The following is a 19,368-nucleotide window of genomic DNA, read 5'->3' on the forward strand; positions in this document are numbered from 1 at the left end:
TTTGTTTCCGAGGTTCGGTAGCCCACACTCGGGCCTAGTCATGTTCGTGTGTATGAGCCAGTGCTCGTTGTACTTGCCCATTGTTTGGCTGGTGGTATACGTAAAGGCCGGTTCACATGCAGGCGACAGAGCGATTGAGCGGCGCGTCGCAGCGAAAATTTCCAACTTGTTGAAACCTCGCCGCTCGTCGCAACGACGACTCAGAACAGGTTTTTCCGCCGCGGCGACAGGATTCGCTAGCATTTTCGCTTGCATGTGAAACAGGCTTAAGGGTTCATGTGCGAAATAATACATCCTAACAGCAGTAAGGCAAGTTGGTACTGAACTGTTCTGAGCTAACAACGCGAAAGACGTGGGACAAGAACCCCCTTGATTCGAACTTCCGGTTAATCTGAAGTGACGCTTTGCTGCCGTCTACATTAAGGGGAGCCCGGACTGGCAACGCCAGGGGACGTAGCTGTCGTCGATCGAAGCGTGCATAGCACGCAGTGTTGACAGAACGCCCAGGCAGAACCTCCTCTATACTTTCAACACCAGTCAAATCGATCACTTAGTAACTACCACTTTCGACGCTTTTGCCTGTCTATTCGTCACGATATGGCATCACTTATGTGGAGTGGTGATTCACGTCGCAGCTCGAGCTGCAGGCATCAGTTAGAGCTTCTGAAAATTACGTATAGTGAAAAGGGGCACAGTTCTCGTTCATACGTGACAGGAATGCCTGGAAGTGTGAACTTTGAATTCGGCTTGGCTAGGAACGCGGATTTAGTTGTGAGAATGCGACTTCTCTCGTGGTAACCGTCCTGCGCGTTGTCCCGTCTGCCTCCCTGTGTTCGTACGCAACAGCTGGCCTAGCAACAAGTTCTTGCTCGAGTCCTAAATCTACCTTGCTGATTTACATGGGTGTCTGACACTAAGCGTTTAGTTGCACGAAGTCAATTAATGTAGTGTACGTACTTCTGAAATAATTTAATGTGCTTAATGCGGGGAACAGCGCTCCACAGCTGTGTTTGAGAAGCCGAAGCCATGTTTTAGCGCAAAAGCGCTACTTCACTAGCAAAGCTGATAAACCCGAGGTATGTGTGAAGCCTCATCCTGTCAGCTTTGATGGAGAAAAAAAAAATCGTTTAAACAAAAATTTCGCACTATTTCTTATTGTATGTATTCTGTTTCTTGCTGCACGGGATGCCCACTCTTTCCCTGCGCTTGCGAAGCAGGCACAAGGACTAGCTAATGGGAGGCAGTCAGCAACGGTAATAGGAGAGGGTTCGGTCTACCGAGGCCGCCTCATCTGACCGGCTTTGTCATCGTGGAAGCACTGTGTGGGGAGGCGGACCTTTACCGCCCTGTCACCAGAGCTGGGCGAGCTCTCATTTCCCCGCGTGACTGAGCCGTCGAGTCACGCAGCGCAGGCACGGGGGTGAGGAGTATGATATCATTGGCACATTGCAAGTAGTCGGGTGTCCAACAACTGCCGCGGTAAACCGATGCGCGGCCGGCTGATCGAAGAGACAATCGAAACTTCGCTCCACGAACTCAGCATACCAGCGCCAGGACACATTCGAAAACGTTTAAGGCATGTCAGAGAGGCAGCCAGTTTTTTTTTCCTCTCTCCTAATTCGCAACTAGACCAAGAATAAACACTACGGACTAGATACCATACTATACCATGCCATGCCATGCCATGCCATGCCATGCCATGCCATGCCATGCCATGCCATGCCATGCCATGCCATGCCATGCCATGCCATGCCATGCCATGCCATGCCATGCCATGCCATGCCATACCATACCATACCATACCATACCATACCATACCATACCAATACCTTACTGTACCGTACCGTGCCATACCGCATTTTTCTTGTCTCTTTTGGTTCATGAATCACTGCTGGCCCTGGAAGCTTTTGCGTCATGCATGTGTTCCCCAGGGCGAAACATTAGAGACCTTTAGCATAGCACATACTGTCTAAAGTCTCCGCTGACTGCGTATACCGAGGTCCACCAGTGTGCATGCGTAGGTGACCACCAGGCACCAAGTGCAGGCCAGCTGCAGGCACACCTACCACGACGCAACCATCTGCTCATGGGCATGCGCATTGGCGGTTCGCAGTGCGCGATAAGCTGTAGCGGTGGCCGTATACGCTACGCTAAAAGTCTCCATTACCGGTGAACAGTAGCGGATAACCTGAGCTAGACAAGAGGAGGGCACTGCACTACAAGAGCATCGCAAATCAAAGACATCAACTGCGGGGGACGCGCGCACTGCAGGTCACGTGCGGTCGTTGAGCGCGCGTGCCGGGTGGTGGCAGGTGACCCGCGACATAATCTTGCCCGCGGCAATAAGGGCCTCGTCGTGCCGCCGTCATTGCGGAAGAGGACGGCTGGAAAGACACCCTTTGAAAGCCTCGTCCTCTCATTTTTCTCTCTTTCGAACTTTCTTCCCGCCGTCGCGTCTTAAACCCTTTCGTCCCGTATTTCTTCTCTTCGCCGCATATCGCTCCTGCAGTGCTCTAAGTATAGAATGGTCGCCTGGGCTCCAGATTTTTGGTGCCAAAATGGCGCCATAGCCACATGGGATTGTTGTACAAAGTACACTGAGGAAATGCTAAAGAAAGTGGGTTGAGTCTAGCTGACTCAGGTATAGCCTAAGCCTCTATTCGTCTTTTTTTTTTTTTACTGAAAAATGAAAAGAACCACCTTTGTCAGACATCACGGCAACGCTCAAATTCTTCTCTAAGTGTCACACTGCAGAGTGACGAACGATAAGGGAACGTTCTATGCCAAAGTTACTTGGCAGAGATGTCCCAGAAGGCACATAATACATGCAAATTCTCAAGGCGGTACAGTTACCTCAAGCCTCTCTTTGTTATGTTCATGCTATTTACGAAACAAGTTACTGAGGCGCTTGGTTGTGAGAGAGTACATACAGTTGCCAGCAGAAGTGTACAGGATGCGTGTGCTCAGGAATAAGTTTATTATAGCGCTGCCCCGCGACCCATGCGCCTGGCTTGGTACCTGCTAATGAAGCATGTGTGTCCACACATACTTGCAGGCATGTCAGGCAATTTTTTGGACTGACTGCGGAAGTAATTTTCTTTATGCACACTCACATCCGGTGCACTTCTGCTACCGGCTCTACGTTCGCATGTATAGATATGTCGAAATGTCGCAGCGTGTTTCGAAGCCGCCAACGAGGTCTGGCAAGGTGTTTTTTTTTTCCTGATGACGAAGGACCATGCCCGTATGAGTGCAGTATGTCAACAGCTGTTGGCGTAGATTACCGCACCGTCTAAGCAAACGCGCAACTGGCGCTTGTGCATCTAGTACAGAACTTCTAACATGGCCTGTATTAGAGCCACATCGACTTTCTTCTTGATGCCGGGTGTATGTGCCCGAGTTGTGACAGTTCCTCATCGTTCATCCTTACTTCAACTCTCTCTTTCCCCTTTACATCCTGACTTTTTATTCCTCCTGCGCGTTGTAGCCAGCCGCAATTCTCTTCTGGTTAACCTTTCTTCCTTTCTCTCTCTCTCTATACTCTACCTTCGAAGCGGCAACGCGGGTAAAAAAATCCAAACATGCGGCCGTCTACATTTTGCAGAAGGTATATGGGCGCGCCATTCAATCCATTCCATTATTAAAGCGAACAAGTATCGTCGTGCAACCGAGGAATGCTTCCCGATTACAAAAACCTGCAAACCACACACTGTAGTTAATAAGAACGGTAAACTGGGCTAGTTGGTACTGGGCCGCAGTCGTGGCCTAGTGGTTTGAGCGCCCGTCTCGGCTGCGGGAGGTGGGTGGTTCGAAACCCACCGCCGGGCACCCACCGGTCAAAAGGGTACAAGCGTCCCCCGGTCTGGCGCTCGGCTTCCTTTAGGGGTGTACGCTTGGGAGAAGTGAAAAAGGGCCACAAATTGGGCTTATGCCGCACGAGGCGGACTTATGGTTGCTTGGCGGGGGAACTTATCACTCATCCGTCAAGGCAACTGTTTGGTCTAAGACCCATTTCCCAAGCATTTCACAGTTGATAGACTGCGCCCGTGTCGTGCCTTCTCGTTCTGTGTCTTCGTTTTTTGCGCAGTTTTCAGTATGAAACCACACACACTGTTCTTTGCCAAGTAGAGACAATGACCCTAGACGTACGATTTATCACAGCGCCTCACTTTTCACTAAAGTCCTCGTCTTCAGAAGTTCGACAAAGAAAAATAAATTCTCAGTTCTTGAGTGCTAAATGTCCAATTTCACATTCAACTACACTTTGCAATGTGTCGAACAGTCCAAGGTGATGTTAGTTTGCTTTACGACATTAGCAAGAAGAAAAATAGTTCGGAGGAGGGGGTGGGGGTGTGGGACTAGAGAAGTACGTAGATGAATTACCGTACTTCTCTTCGCCTCAGGAGAACTGAAGAATCTTTCATGACCAAGTCCTTGCTAGTGCAAACTACAGGTACACTGCTATCCTTCAATCATACGGCGCGACGTGCGTTGTTTTCAGTAAATTTTACGTGTCACGAAGGATGCTTCCAAAAAAAGAGAACGCTTCACTTCCGAAGTGTGAACAAACTTGCTTTAGGAGCACAGCCTCCCGTCAGCAGCAACAAAGAAAAACAAGGCGTACGTCAAGATGCTTGGAGGCCGGCAACTTCCGCCTTACGCATGGCCGCATAGGGCAGTAGCTTATTGGTGCGTGGAGGATACGTAGCTTTTTCTTTCCAGTTTTCACTGAAGTCCCTAGAGAGGCTGACAGATGGTTTCTTATAGAGACAGGGCAGGAGGGTGGGATTCTTGACAACACAGAACAAGGAGAACGAAGACAAGTCCTTTTGTCGAAACGTTGGCTAAGCAGATGCAGTGAGGCTCCCCCCCTCAAAAATAGTTCATTTTGGTTTGGATGAGCTTATTATAGTAGATAGACTTAGGTAAGACTGCGAAGAGGCTTTAACATTCAGCAGCCGTCGTAGCGGTCACTGTGTTACACACTGCGCCGTTCGTTACAGAAATTATTCAGCACAAAACATTCGCCCGCCGATAACGCAGGCTGTGAGAGTTAATGCCTGCATTCTTAATTTACTTAGTTATTGCTCACAAGAAAACTCATGGGACATCACATAATGGATTAAATGTGCAAGGTTGAATGACGCGTATACAGCGGCCGCCGCGGTGGCTCAATGGGTATGGTGCTCGGCTGCTAACCCGAAAGACGCGGGTTCGATCCCGGCCGCGGCGGCCGAATTTCTTTGGAGGAGAAATTCTAGAGGCCCGTGTACTGTGCGATGTCAGTGCACGTTAAAGAACCCCAGGTGGTCGAAATTTCCGGAGCCCTCCACTACGCCGTCTCTCATAGCCTTAGTCGCTTTGGGACGTTAAACCCCATAAACCAAACCAAAACAAACCAAACCGTATACTGCGGTTATGTGAATGAGTCGGCTTCCTCATATGTTAGCCCACTCTGAATCATCGGGGCTATTAGTCATTTTCTGTCGATATGTTAGTATTCTAATATTCAAAAGAATCATTCTCATTACAGCATAGCTGAAAATCAAATCTCTGCCGATCACTTTCTTGTTTATTGGTGCTCCTTTGCCGCGCTGTCAGTTTTAATCACGCCGAAGCACGATGCTTCGTCTCTCAATCATAGTTTTGTTTAGCCTTCCAGCGCGCGTAGTCAGGCTGATGATGTCGCCTTTATCGTTGCATGAAGCAGCAAGCCTCGCATGAAGCAGCGCGCTGGAAGAAAGTAAGAAAGGAAAGAGTCCAACAACTCTCGGAGAGATATGCACCGCGTTTCGGTGCAAACACATGTCGTCTCTTGGGCAGCCAACCTACACAGTCACAAATGACTTCCCAACCGTTTCAAAACGAATAGGAAGTCAGACATGCGGCGAGAGCTTTGTAGATAACAAGCCTAAGGTCTTATCACCGGTTCGAACCCGCTCCACTGCCTGTCCGACGAAGCCATCCTTCCAAGAGAGATAAAAAGCAGTTTTGCGCAATAGAAAGCTCTATTCTTGCTCATTTTTCGCCAAATGCAGTTGGGCCACCTTCAAACTCTGGCACAGCGAGACTCTAAACGCACCGACTGCCCGGCGAAAAGGAGTAAGAAAGAGCTTAACGCGCGCTCTGATTGCCTTTTCGGGTGGGTGTTATCGCCAATGAGCAATGGACACAGGTCGCATGTAGATGACTGAAAGGAAAATGCAGAGAGCTAAGTGCAAGCGAAAATAATGACGGGTACTTTAATAGAAACTTTCACTCCGGCGCTTACAAGCATGTCCCGCTTCGTTTACGACAAAGAGGAATCTGATGCGCTGGAGTTCCTTATAAACGCGAACATTTCGACAGGGTTTCAAGACTACCTGGTTGTTATCAATGATACCAGGGCGCTTTTATAGCTTTAATGATCGTGGTCATACAGCCAGAGTTTCCTACAGGGACTACGAGAAGCGCCAGCATTGAATAGAGGGAAGCAAGCTGTCGTCTGCCATCAAAGAATCCGTGCACATGAAGAGAGAATGGCGTATTAGGAGTGTTAGGAGTGCCACAGACGAATCATTAGTTTAATGATCCTGAACGCAGAGAACAATGCAGACAGGCAGTAGAGTTGCTTATTCACTTCTTTGGGAAAAAATGGTGAAATTCAAATAAAAGTGCCATGTTTGCTAGTGCTTTTGTGCGGGTCAGGACAAGAAATGGGTGAGCTCTGAGCATATATGCGTATTAAACGGTGCAAAGACCTGTAGCATACAAAGCTGTGCACTTCGGTCGACATGGCGCCAGGATGCGGTCGCTTAAGGCGGCACATAAAAGTCTCCCATTGGCGTCACGCCGATAAAATTTCACGACCGGAAGGAACGTATCAAAAGACTTTGTGGCCCCTATTATTTGCGCTGCTTTGCAGACACGCGTACAAAAACTGCGCACGTGAAAAGCGCGGGCTGTGGTCGGAACCCGCTTCAGTATACGGTGCGGGCGTGTAGACGACGAGTGATGCTAAAAGTCGAAGGCAGCGGTTTGCGTTTAGTGTTCCAGCCTCTCTGTGCTGCCTGTCATTGCGCATTACACTGTTCTACAACGCAAACAACACTCAGTCTGCGGGAGCATTGTTGGAGGTTTACTGAACACCAGCATGAGCGGACCCATGCGCAGGTTATCCAAACAGAACTTCGCATGACACCACATGGCCGAGAAATTTATTGTTCTGACAGTTTAAAATTAGATATGTGCAGAATAATAGCTTTGTCTCTCAGTGATTTAAATGCACATAATTTAGACTTCACTAAGCCCACTGAGTGTAAGACACAAAACTGACATGGCGTATGCACTTATGCCGCTCCCCGCCTGACATAAACTATCGTTTGCGAAGAAGTAAGGTCGTCCTGACGTCTGACACCCTGCTTAAGTACGGCTTGCATGCCATCAGGGCGTTCCACGAAATGAATCCGAATCAGACCGCGAGAGGACGTCATCTGCCGCCGTATACACTGGAGATTTATTTCCGACTTTACGCGTCAGCCGTCGGCGGTATCCCGTATGGCTCGCTGGCTGATTTGCTGGGGCCTCGCAATAAAACGAGTTCTCCATTTTACTCGGTCACCTTTAATTAGGCTTCCGTCGGGGACAAAATGCGATAAAGCGTCGGTAGCGGCCAAATTTAGCCGCTCCAAACGTTTCCATTCGATGGGGGACAAAAACAACAGCATAATACGTAGTTCTTAGCATGGAGTCGTTGCTCGGAGACATCATCTCAAATGAGTGTGGACAGGGAGGGGCTGAGAGTGCGGCATACTTTTTCTTATCTGAGTGCACTGATGGAGTTGCCTGATCGAGGCAGGCAAGCGAGAACGGGTTCTCGATTTCACCGGCAACGACCCTGCACATATACGGCCCAAACGACAACATGTACCTCAGCACGTACTGCCTGCTTTCAGGCCTCGTCGTAAAAAACAGCCGTCTGGTCGTTATACTACGTCCGCAGAGTGAAACCTGACAACTGAGAGATAACAAACTAGACTGGTTCCGATGGGGAAAAAAGAAAGAGCGGTATTTTGAGTGGTGTCGTAGAGCGAAAGTGTTCGATGTAGACACCAGATGTAGGGAAGGACGATATAAAAGTACACTTCCTGCGTCGGCTTCGGCTACTGTGAGCTATTTCGTCATTGTCGTGCGTTCCGAATAAAAATATCTTCTAAATGTGAGATACAATGCGAAAATTAAAAGGATTCCGTATTTTTCTCACCACGGTAATGCCGATAAATAAAAGCATTGTAGGAACGGAACAATGCTTTGCACGTGACTACATCGCTAGTTTTCACGAATGATTTGCTTGAAATTAGAACCAGGTGCCGAAGTGACAGAGCGAATGCATATGTCATTACGCCACGCAGTATCGACGTACCTCGCCATGAATGGGCATTTTGCTGCTGCGTTTGTTGCTTTATCGTGAATTAGAAGTACCTTTTTATTTTGCCTGCTCCTCTGCTCTAATCTCGAGAGCTGCGGAGTGATAATATTGTTACGTGACGTCCAGCCGAGGAATGAGACGGGTTGACAGATGGCTATGAGATGATTTAATGGCCGCTGGCCTAGCGCGAGCGCTCCGTCCCGCGCCACTGCCAGCTTCGTCTTCTTCGTAGCAATATTTTTCCGTTGGGCGTATTTCTTTGCGCATTTTCGTTCGAAGAACGTAATCATTGTCACTGCAGTGTCTCGCACTTCATGGCTTTACGTGTCTTGTCATTAGGCAGCCCGGTAGTGTATCTCAACTCTCTCCTTCCCTCTAAAGGCTTCGTAAGGAATACGCAAGATGCTAATTACCTAACCGCAGAGTTATTGTCTAAAAAGAGAGCAGAGAAGGCAAAACAGCGCGATGGTAGATATATTCAAATCTAACCGGTGAGAACGTACTCGGCGACAGGTAGAGAATCAGGTGATCACTATATACCCGAGCGAAAGCAGCTAAGTACTGTTTAAATGTAGCTGCTTGACTGATTTTTTTTTCACTTGTCGCTGATCTCGGAAGAAAAAAATTCATAGGGACATCGAATAACATTATGTGTTGACAATACGATAGCGTTAGAAGCGACGTCACTTCCGGTCTGGTGACGTTACTTCCCTCAGCCAATGGGAATTCCCCGATGAGGCTTCTAATGCTATTCCATTATATAAAAAAAAAGATATAACAGAAAACGCACCCTGCCCTTGGTGCAGCGATGCGAAAAGCTTAGTGGGTCAGCGCAACCGAGCAGCAGATCGGAGCGAAGCTCGGACGGACGATGGGCCCACACAAACTGGGTGCCTAAGAAGGACCTGTGCAGCGCACATACGGTAATGCAGAAGCGTTGTCCACGTCTGCACGACGTGTGCGCGCAGGGGTTGTCGAAATGCCTCCTCTACGAGGTGTCGCAAACCGCTTTCGCTGTCGCTTCCGCCGTGCTAGTGTTAATTGGAAACGAAAGCCCAGAGAGTAATTATATGGCGAGGCCCAGACAGCCCTTTTTTGCGAAGGACTATATGCAGCGCAGTCCTAGTTCCCCCGCAGCTTTCATTTTCGTTTGTGTCAACTAAATGAACATAATGAACAACATCCACCTTTCATTTGGGACTAATTCTGGCGGTTTCAATGACGCTCTCGGGAATTTTCAAATTCTCAGGGCTGCCATGAGTGAATGACGAAAGAATCTGCATCGGTACAGACAATACAAGAAAGGCCTTGGCTCAGTCCGACGTTAGCGGAATATCGCACACATAAAATCGTCAATGCTTAGCAGCGGCTGCATAACCGCGGTGCCCTTGCTCCAGGGAACATTCTAGCAGCCCTAAAAAATTAGACAATTTGCTGTCTGCGCAAGGCAAAAGTAAGTCCGTCTGCACAATTTGGAAAAAAAGAGATTGGAACTGAAGTTACCGCCTGGCTTCTCTTAGCGATCCAACCCTGTTGCATCGCCCGTGACTGGGAGTGCGTTTTTGGTCCTGACTAGTCGGGATGGCGAAATCTGCATGGTGCGACGAAACGGCGGCGCATCTACTTTTCCACTGCCCAAGCTTTGGCAATGAACGAGTGTCTCTGGAGGCAGCACTCGAGTGCTTAGACTTACGTCCTCTTAATGAGGCCAAGATTCTGGGACCGTGGCTCCAAACTTCGTCACATAAGAAAGCCATCAAGGTGCCTTTACGAGCCACGTATTTGAGCGGCAGTCTGTAGACACACTGCTGATGTCCTTTGCTTTTATGGGCCACAAAGGACAACTCGGGCAAGTTCCGTCTGGCACACAACGAACTGAACTCAGCTTTTCTCTCTTCTCTCTAGCTCACTCTCTTTCTCCCCATATGTAGAGTAGCCAAGCGGGCACTGGCTGATTCATCTCCCTGCCTCTACATTCTGCTTTCGACCTCTCTTGAAAAAAGAAAAAAAAAAAAGAAATAGTAATTGCACGTAGTTCCTCACACCTCGAACTACACACGCTTTTTGAGAGATGACATTCGACGTCGCGCAACTTCGAACCATTCACTATCCGCTCTGATTTTCGTAATCCTCTGAAAGTCGAGTCCTTCCGAGCGAATTCCGTCACTTTCCGAAGAGCCGAAATAATCTTATGAGTGGATACTTGTCCAGGAGAAATGGGACACGTTTATGGTGGTGACCCAAAGAAAGCAGGTGAGGCCGTTAACCTGACCGGTCAGTGGCTGCCCCCCCCCAAACTTACTTTTTTTCTTTCGGAAGGCTGCGTTAACCCTCGGCCACGCCCGTTCATGTCTACGTGCAGAGCGGGAAATGCGCCGTGAGAAAGAATGCATTTCTAACTGGCCTGTCTCGCTGTTATTGAAGTCGGAGAAGATTCCGATTTCTCCTAGCGTCCTTCACATTCCTTTCGGAAGCGTGTGCATGTACCAGTCCCAAGGGTGGTTGCTTTGCTGTTTGCACACTCACTGGTTTCATGCGTTGCTGCGTATAGCTCTCTGCACTCGCAGTTATTTCCTCACTGAATGCAGAAAAAATGGACTCTTCATTCTCTTCTGCGAGACACATGACATAACCACAGCCTGTGAACAGGCTTGAGAGCATTATAAGTATGCGTCGACAGGAGTCGCGTGTGCGCTAATTGCGTCAGTGGCTCACTTCGTGTTTCATCTGTCGAATGCGGTAGCTTGTATGACAGGCGGAAACTTCCTCGGCTTTGTTAACTCGTCCCCAAACATCAGCCAGCTGTTTATCTGATAGTGTCCATGTAATCTCGATTGCACAAAAGAACAGTCAAAGGCGCTTCACTGAGAACCAAATTTTGTGCGTGCTATAAATGATCCGGCTGGTTCGACAGATGCCTTTTCGTAATAAAAACGTCCTTTGGCTGAACGAGGAACGAGATTCCTTCAACAAACATACTTTGCTGTGTGCGAAAACAGCGAATGTGTATCCGTGAGTGTTACCTAACTAATAAGGCAAAAGAAGATATGTAAGTCGGAATTGCCTTTTGCCTGGTACTAAACAATTGCACAAGACCTAGCATAACAACAATCCGGCCTCGTGGAGCTCAAATATGCGCGTTCCCGCGCTAGTTGACGCACGCCAGCTCACCGGGCTACTGCGTCACAGATCTCGCCCCTTTTTGCGACGACCGCAGCGTTTGGCTGACACACTTCGCTCCGACGATTACTGCGACGCCCCGTGTATAATGACCCGCCGAAAATTGGATGCCGACGAATGCAACGGACGCTCGGCGGGAAGGAGCGTTTTGTGCGGCCTATAAATGGACGGTGCGTATTATAGGTGGCCTTATCTCGGGTGTCGGATTTCCTGCCCGCAGGGCTAAAAGGCCGGTTGCGAGGGTGGACAGTAAGGGAGGGAGGGGGGAGAGGTCCGCCAAAGGCAGCAATTGCCGAACGCGGAAATTGTGATTATGTGAACGAGCCGACAAAGACAGCCGGCCTCCGCTCCGCCGGCGGCTTCTTTTTCGTGCCGGGCAGTCCACAGTTAGATGTGTGTGTATATATATATCTTGACGTCTCTCTCCGAACGGGAGGTGTCGATAGCGCCAGACAATAAAAATGCTTCTCGACAGCTGCCGAGCGGCCGGTAAGTATTCTTGCAGACAGAAATATATTCTGACCTGCTGTAATATCTATCATCTACTAGAGGCCAGGAGTGAATCGTACATACATGAGTGTGTGCGCGTGTGTGCATGAAAGAAGAGGAAAGTGGGCACAGAAAGGGACAAGATCAACCAGAGACAGTCGCAGTTATTCAAGCCGAGCAAGAAATGATGATGACGCAAAGACATCACGAGTTTCGATGGATATTTTAACTGTGCAGAGATGACGCCCAGGAATCTGGCAGCGTGCTCAAAGCAGAACTTCCGCGACGAGTGGCTGTGGAGCAGCTCTTTTCCGGAAACCGCTATAGTTTACGCAGACGAGCCACGAAAATGCCTGGTTACAGACAGGGTTTATAACAAGCTACAGTATGCCCTGATGAATGCAGCGCTCGTGGCTTATACACGCCGAACATGCGCGCGCAAAAACGATTTATTTGCGAAAGAGGCACACTGGTCGTCGCGTGCGCTTCTACGCACTGGCATCCTTATTTTTCTTGGAGGGATCGCAACGCAGCCGGTTCCCAAGCTGGACGCAGTTCCACAGTAACAACCGCTCCGTGCGGAAGCGATCGGAGCGGTACGCCGCTGCTTGCGCGTGTGTGGTATAAACAGGCAGGGTACTCGTTAGGCACACATCGGCGCCCATACATATACATGCACAGCAGGCGCCACAGCTGCTCGCGCGTGGGACTGGGTGGCTCCGGGCTGGCCGCCGCGTCAGGCGGCGCGTGTTCTACGCCACGTTGGGTGCCGGGCACGCGGCCCAAATTTCTTCCGGCGTCACTTCCTCGCACGTTCCGGCGTCGACCGTGCACCTTAACCGCGAGATGCTGCACTGCCACCTCGGTCGGATTTTTCTTTCTTGCATCGCCCTCCCCACCGCACCGCGTATACGCTTGCAGAGGCAAACCCTTTCCTTTTGCAAAGCCCCTTCCCCGGACAGTGTAGCTACAGCCGGGCACACGCGGTGCTTAACGCCGGCCCCACGCACGTCGTCGTCGCGAACCGAGGTCACCGCGGTGCGCGTTTCCTCTCGGCATGATAGCCCCGATTCGCGGCTACGACGTCGGCGCCCGAGAAATGCCGGAGCTAATCGTTCACTCCTTCCTGGCGGGTAGGGCGCGGATGCGGCACAGTGGAAGGTGCATCGCACCATCGGAGCCTCTGCCATAGCCTCGGTTTATGGGCATCACTTGCCACTAATGGATGCGCTACGGATCCGCCCGTCCTCGAAGCAACGCACACTGCTTCGTTGGTTTTAGGCGTTCCGTTCTCGCGGCCTCCCAATTTGCTTCGCTCAGACCACTTCGCGAAAGGCTGTTTATTCAAGATGAGTTTTACGCTTTTAGGTTTAGCCAAAGCAGTCTCTCTAGCTGAGTTACTGACAGGTATTTTCAGGAGATTTTGTTTTCAAAACGATGCTTCCGAGGAGCGGAAGCGTTGTCGCAGACTTATTCACACCAACGAAGCCCGGCGCATCAGCAGCAGCAGGAAAAAGGGGGCAGGCGTCCAGTGTGCGAGATGGCACTAACGGCTTATCTGTGGCATCTGATTTGGGGCTGCAATACTTCATCTAAGGAACCGAAGCAGACGCGGGAAAAGACACTTCTTTCTCGGTCAACGAATCATGACACAAAGAAACAACGGCGCAGAAGCTGAAGTGACAACTGAGTGTCCATATTGGTATGCAGATGAGAAATACACGAGTCACAATATACATGCATCCGTGTACTGATGCGTCGTTTTCGGGAACGAAATATTGGCAGACCCCTGGTAGTGCCCCCTGCAAGACGAATGCGTTGCAAGGAATTGAAGCGCATGTTGTGTTCAAGGTTCGCAACATAAGAGACGCGTACATATCTGCCCCTCTCCTCTCACGCATTTCACTGTACTTCTTTCTGAGTGCGCAAGCATCCATTTAATAACCTCGGTACTAAAACATTGATCAAAAGAAGCAGGAACGGAAAAGTACGACCAGACTGACACCGGTAAAAGACCTTGATGCAATGTTGAAACCACAGGTTGTTGCTGATGCAAACACACACAAAAAACAGCGGTTATAAACACGTGCACGGAACAAACGTACGGAGTGAGCACGCTTGCATGCGCCCGTACGCAGGCATGAGTATGAGCCCTTACGTACAGCAGTGTTTACTCTTCACGTCGTGAGCATAAATACCCCATTCTAAATAGAAAAGAGCCAGAACACAGCTCTCAGAGTCATCTTAAATACGGCGTGGAGGATCACGGGCGTTTCTTTTTCGGTCAGGGCAGTGGGCAGAGCGTCCGCACAACCCCGCCCGGCACGTGCATTGTCAGCGGTCCCTGTAATCTGCCCCGTTAATTGATTCTTATCGGTCGCTAAAGACCACGCGGTCATAGAAATGAATGCTTGGGTATCCTCGCGCTGTTCAGTGAGCGTCGTGGATGTGCTCGGCTGCACCCGGTCATCCAGAGGAGGCAAATCACTGGGGGACCGCAAGACCCGTGTTTATCCTTCTCCTGGTCGTTTAGAAGGAAGTGCCTACACGATGATGATCTGCAAAGTGAACACTGTTGCGACCCCAGAGCATGAAGCGTCCAACTCCGTTCGCATTAGCGCCGTTATGTTCTCAGAGGCGCAGTATACAGACACACTTCATGGATGGTCTGTGAATGAACTTACAACACAGTTTCGATACTGCTTCCAAACCAATACCCTGTTGTGCAGTGGAATCCAGAGCTGCCGTAAGTCCTCCCATCCGACCACTAAATCGGCAAGGCTATGGCGAACCAATGACAACAAACTACCGCCACACTCGTTGAGATCCATTATCGTGCTACCGCTGTTCCGATAATAAGGGGCGAATCCAAGAAACTTTTCGCGCGCAAGACGACCCGCAATTGGGGAGGGAGGGGGGGGGGGGGGATTTCTGCTGATCAGACTGAACGTACAGGCTTATTTCCTTATTCATTTATTATGCCTCTACTATCTACTACATGTATGTTGTTCTTGTTTGCCTCTTCAAAGGCATTTCTTGTCTGTGTGTGCACGTGCTTCGCGTCACCTTTTTCACCCTCATCTGGATGGAGTAGCCTGCCAGTTGGGCTACCAGGCTAACATGTCCAATTATCATTAAATAGTGCCTCCTCCTCCTCCATGACGGTAGCCTACAAAACTCTTAGACCTTCGTTGGCTTCTATGAATGGGTGAAAAGGAGCAGCCGGAGCCGCTATGCGGCACCAGCGTCTCCTTTCTTGTTCATGTAAATAAAAAAAAAATAGAGGAGCTTGTTCATATAGTTCGTGTCTGCTTTACAAACTGCTTACAACGTGCCCAGCCGCGGGTAGCTCGATGAGAAAGCTTTTCCTGGACAAAACTGGTCTCAGTCGAGGTGCTGACTTGAATACAGCTCCACACCCGCTTCCCGCGGGGAGCCCTTATTCCCACAACGGACGATGAGGCGTGAGGAATAACTTACGCTACAGCATTCTGTGAACGCGGAGATAGTGCGTGGTGTTGTCCGTGCACGCCATTCTATTCACTAAAGAAAGTGCAGGATCGAGAGCAGTTTGCTTATGCGCCATATATCTCTCACGGCGTTGGAAACATAGCGCGATCCGAACGAGTTGCCGCGCTTCCCGGATTCGATGCACGCTGACAACGGGGCAAAAGATGGTGGCTGCGTACTTTCGCTGCGTAACCACATGGTAGCCGAATTTTCCTTGCTGTTTTGCACGTGCGCGAGCAAAGGGATGCAATCTTCACAATCTTGGTTAGCCCATACATGCCTCGTATAATAAGGACCTGCCAACCTGACCATAACATATAGCCCGCAGGAACAAGGTAGCGCAATCAGCAAAAAGGTACATCAGTATTCTTCTTGAAAGTTTTACTACTGTAAACACTTGCGACCTATTACAAAAGCGTTGCGGACGTAGCAATGCAAAGACTAACGAACTGTCGTCACCCTCATTAAGACTCACTAAATTATGGTTTCACGCGCTAGCACAGAAACATCAGCGGCGAGGGTAGAGAGAACTTAAATTCGCCTCCAAGGTAACGGTCGCTTGTTCAAGTCCGTGGGTCGAGGCTGCACCTCAGCTCGGCGGCGAAATCCCCGCTACAAATAATCATCGAAGGAGGCTCTTTATCGGATGTGTAGTTACGTACGTCTTATTCTTAAACAAGCGGGCAGGTTTCCTTCTTTTTTTTTTTTAGAGAAGAGGATCAGCAATTCTGGCAGAAAGCCTCACAATGCACCAGGATTTAATCACTGCAGCTGCTCAAGCCACCAAGAAACTCGCACGGGTAGGCCCTTGTTTTCTTGTTTTCCCGACCGTTTCGGTTCGGGCGACTTGAGCGCACTTTCCGCGATATTTACTGGAGCGGAGCTCGTGCACCCTCAACGACCCCCGAATTCAGCCTCCGCTCGCCTGCGAAAGAAAAAGCCCCGCTCGCTTTCCTAAACTAGACGTCTTTCCGCTTAAGCTCGAACGAAACAAAAGCGCGGAAAACAATTACTGCGCTCAGAAAGAGCTCAATATATACTTCGCCAACATATCCTACAAACCTGCGGACAAAACTGCCGCTTGCGATGCGGGTGCGGAAAAATAAAATGCTGGGAAAACAAACGCGTTTAAGGAAAAATACACAGTGGATGAAATAAAAGATCAAGAGCTATATATAAAGTGAGCCGAATAGAACACAGGACAGGGAAACAGTAAAACAAAAGCAAGCAAGGAGGAAACAATGCACCAAGAAAATAGTAAAACAAGCAACGAGCGAAGCGGCCGTGAGGAATAGTTGCGTAGGAGGAGGTAGGCGGCTCAGGAGCGGCGCGCAATCAGGAAGAAGACGGATTGCAAGCACATCGCTGCAAAGCACGCGCTCGCCCCCTACCTGTCTTCCCGTCTGAGGAGAAGAAGCCAGAGGAGCCCAGCAGCCAGGTCTGGCCGACACGCGTTGCTCTAATCCGGCGCGATCAGCTGCTTCCTCCTCTGCGAGCACGCACCGGCCGACGACGCTCCTGTGTGTGCGTGGAAGATGCCCCAGGAAGCAGAACGGGGCGATCAGCTCGTGCCGCCTCGTACGGTGCGGAGGAGGCTTCTTCAATGCCGGCAGCAGCACGCTGTAACGGGACCGGCTCCGACAATGCCGCCGCTCACTGTACGAGGGCCTCTTCCTAGTCGGCCGGCTGAATCAGTCGGCCAATTTGGACATCGCGGCCGCGATGTCTGGCGTGGTCCTTGCGTAGCTCTTCTGGATGTCGCGTCTGGCGGTTGCCGTTGTTTAGGCAGGGTGCAGCTGGAGATAAATGCTGAAACTCACTGGGGCGGAGTAGGCGTTTTTCCGACTGTCAGGCTCCGGATGGTTTCTAATACGTTGGCGTCTGTTCTTCGTCAGCGACTGTTCTTGAGCGGCAGTCAAGGTGAATGAGCTGATAGACAGGCTGACGCAGGGACCGCTATAGCCTTAATTTGTTTATGTAAGCAGTCTCTTGTCAAGCCTTCTTGAGTTTGATATTTCACCGAACCATCCAGTGTAACTGGAGCACGACGTATGTTATTCACGCTGACCTCGGTAATTAAGAAAAATCGTGGCCGGTATTCTACAGTCCGTCGACGTCACGCCGCATCGGTGAGCAAACTTGACGAGAGACGGTATGTTCGATGATCGTGCCAACGGATTCTTAGGAATTCGCCTTCAAGGAACTCTCACCAACCGTTCATAAAACGTCACTGCGCGTCACTGAACTTTGAAGTAGTATCTAACGTAGAACGAAGCACCAACAACCTACAACACCAGCACAGTACGGTATATCTCCCGCAGTTCTCGGCAACCACTCGTTAGCACTGTGGGAGAGATCGCCTCCGTTGAAGGAATGTCCTGGCTAGCGGGCAGGTCCAGAAGGCGCTTCAAGCGGCGTGCACGGCGTTCTCCCTCTGAAATTAGTATTCGCTGAATCATCCACGGATAGCGGTGCTGAACCACCTCGTCGACCGTAGAGGCGTGGACGGGGGTGCCGGCCTATAATTCACAGGGCGTCTCCGTGCACTCTCGAAGAAACCACTCCGCAGTGAAGGGCGCTGCTACAGTGTTCGGATGCACACAGTTCGAGTCGCGGCGTGTCCTCGGCGTCAGAGACGAGGTGGCCCTGTCGGCCGCCCGGCGTGACCCAGCTGCGTGTGTGGCTGCTCGGAGCACCGTGCGAGCGAGACCTGCCGCAGACCTGCTGCCCGGCTGACTGGCACTGGGAGCACGAGCGCGTAACCGAAAGGAACGAGTGCACGCCGCGATGGGCTGCTGGACTGGACGCCGGAGAGGAGGGGGACGAGGTGGCGGAGGAGGAGGGCGACGGCCGCCGCCGCCAGCGAGGGATGCTGTAGCTGCTACACGGCCGCGCCTCTCTTTGTCTTGTTTTCTTTTTCCGCCGCGGGCGAGGAGAAGGGATGCGCCAGACGACCGGCCTCGCTCCGGCGCCCAGCGCGTGCATCCAGCGGGGATGCATGGTCAGCGGCGTCGCCGGCCGCAGGAGAAGAGCGGAAGGCTGCGAGTGTGCGCTGTGCCGGCACACCATCTGCAACGGGGAACTGCGGTGATGATGAACTTACGTGGGAACGTCAAGTTCCGTTGCGCCCGCATGACGGTTTTTAGCGGCCGGCCTTTGGCGGAACTCCCCCACGCTGCAGTCGTAGTTTGCAATGGTCTGCTATATATAATCGGCCAGCGCCACACCACGTAATAAAGTGCGGCTGTGAGAGTTTACGCTCTCCCACCTGTCGCAACACAATTAGGGTTAAGAACGAAGGGCAAGTCTAGGCAACCCAAAGACGCGAGAAAGACAGTGGCTAACCATCTAGCATATCGTTCCCCGTAGACTCACATGTCGGTTGAGAACAGACATGATAGAGCACCTGAACCCTGATAGCATGCTACGTAAGAGAGAAGCAAGCGCATTCTGGCTAGCAACGCACCAACAACTTTCACCTCAATATTGCCACGTAGTGGTGACTGCAGTCCGGCGAACAGGAACACAGCGAGAATGTCTTCGAAACGAAACTCTTTATTCGGGCTGACTTGCGCCCGCAAAGAACTGAATCACTCGGCGGCGGCGTAGCAACAAGCGTACTCGGCGGTCGTCGAACAGAAATGACCGCCGATGTCGGCCGTGCTCTTTTTAAAGCTGATAGCGAATCTTCGAGATAAAGCTTTAGAAGTTACTAGAACATTGTGGCGCAAACTAGAATCGGTTCCGTCCGGATGCGATGAATTGAGATAATTCTAGGCGCG

At 50.6% G+C, this 19,368-nt stretch overlaps 1 protein-coding gene across 1 annotated transcript in view; it reads right to left on the minus strand.

The window, feature by feature from the left end:
- Nucleotides 1–16,992, minus strand: part of LOC149359160 (protein FAM107B) — a 187,927-nt gene extending 170,935 nt beyond the window's left edge. The window contains exon 1 of the mRNA XM_089571405.1: nt 16,978–16,992. The gene's annotated coding sequence lies outside the window, so the exon portion shown is untranslated. The remainder of the gene's footprint in view (nt 1–16,977) is intronic.
- Between the last annotated feature and the right edge of the window lie 2,376 nt (nt 16,993–19,368).

Source organism: Amblyomma mixtum, chromosome 2 (genome assembly GCF_055824585.1).
Source record: "Amblyomma mixtum isolate Tamu chromosome 2, ASM5582458v1, whole genome shotgun sequence".
NCBI classification, from domain to species: domain Eukaryota; kingdom Metazoa; phylum Arthropoda; class Arachnida; order Ixodida; family Ixodidae; genus Amblyomma; species Amblyomma mixtum.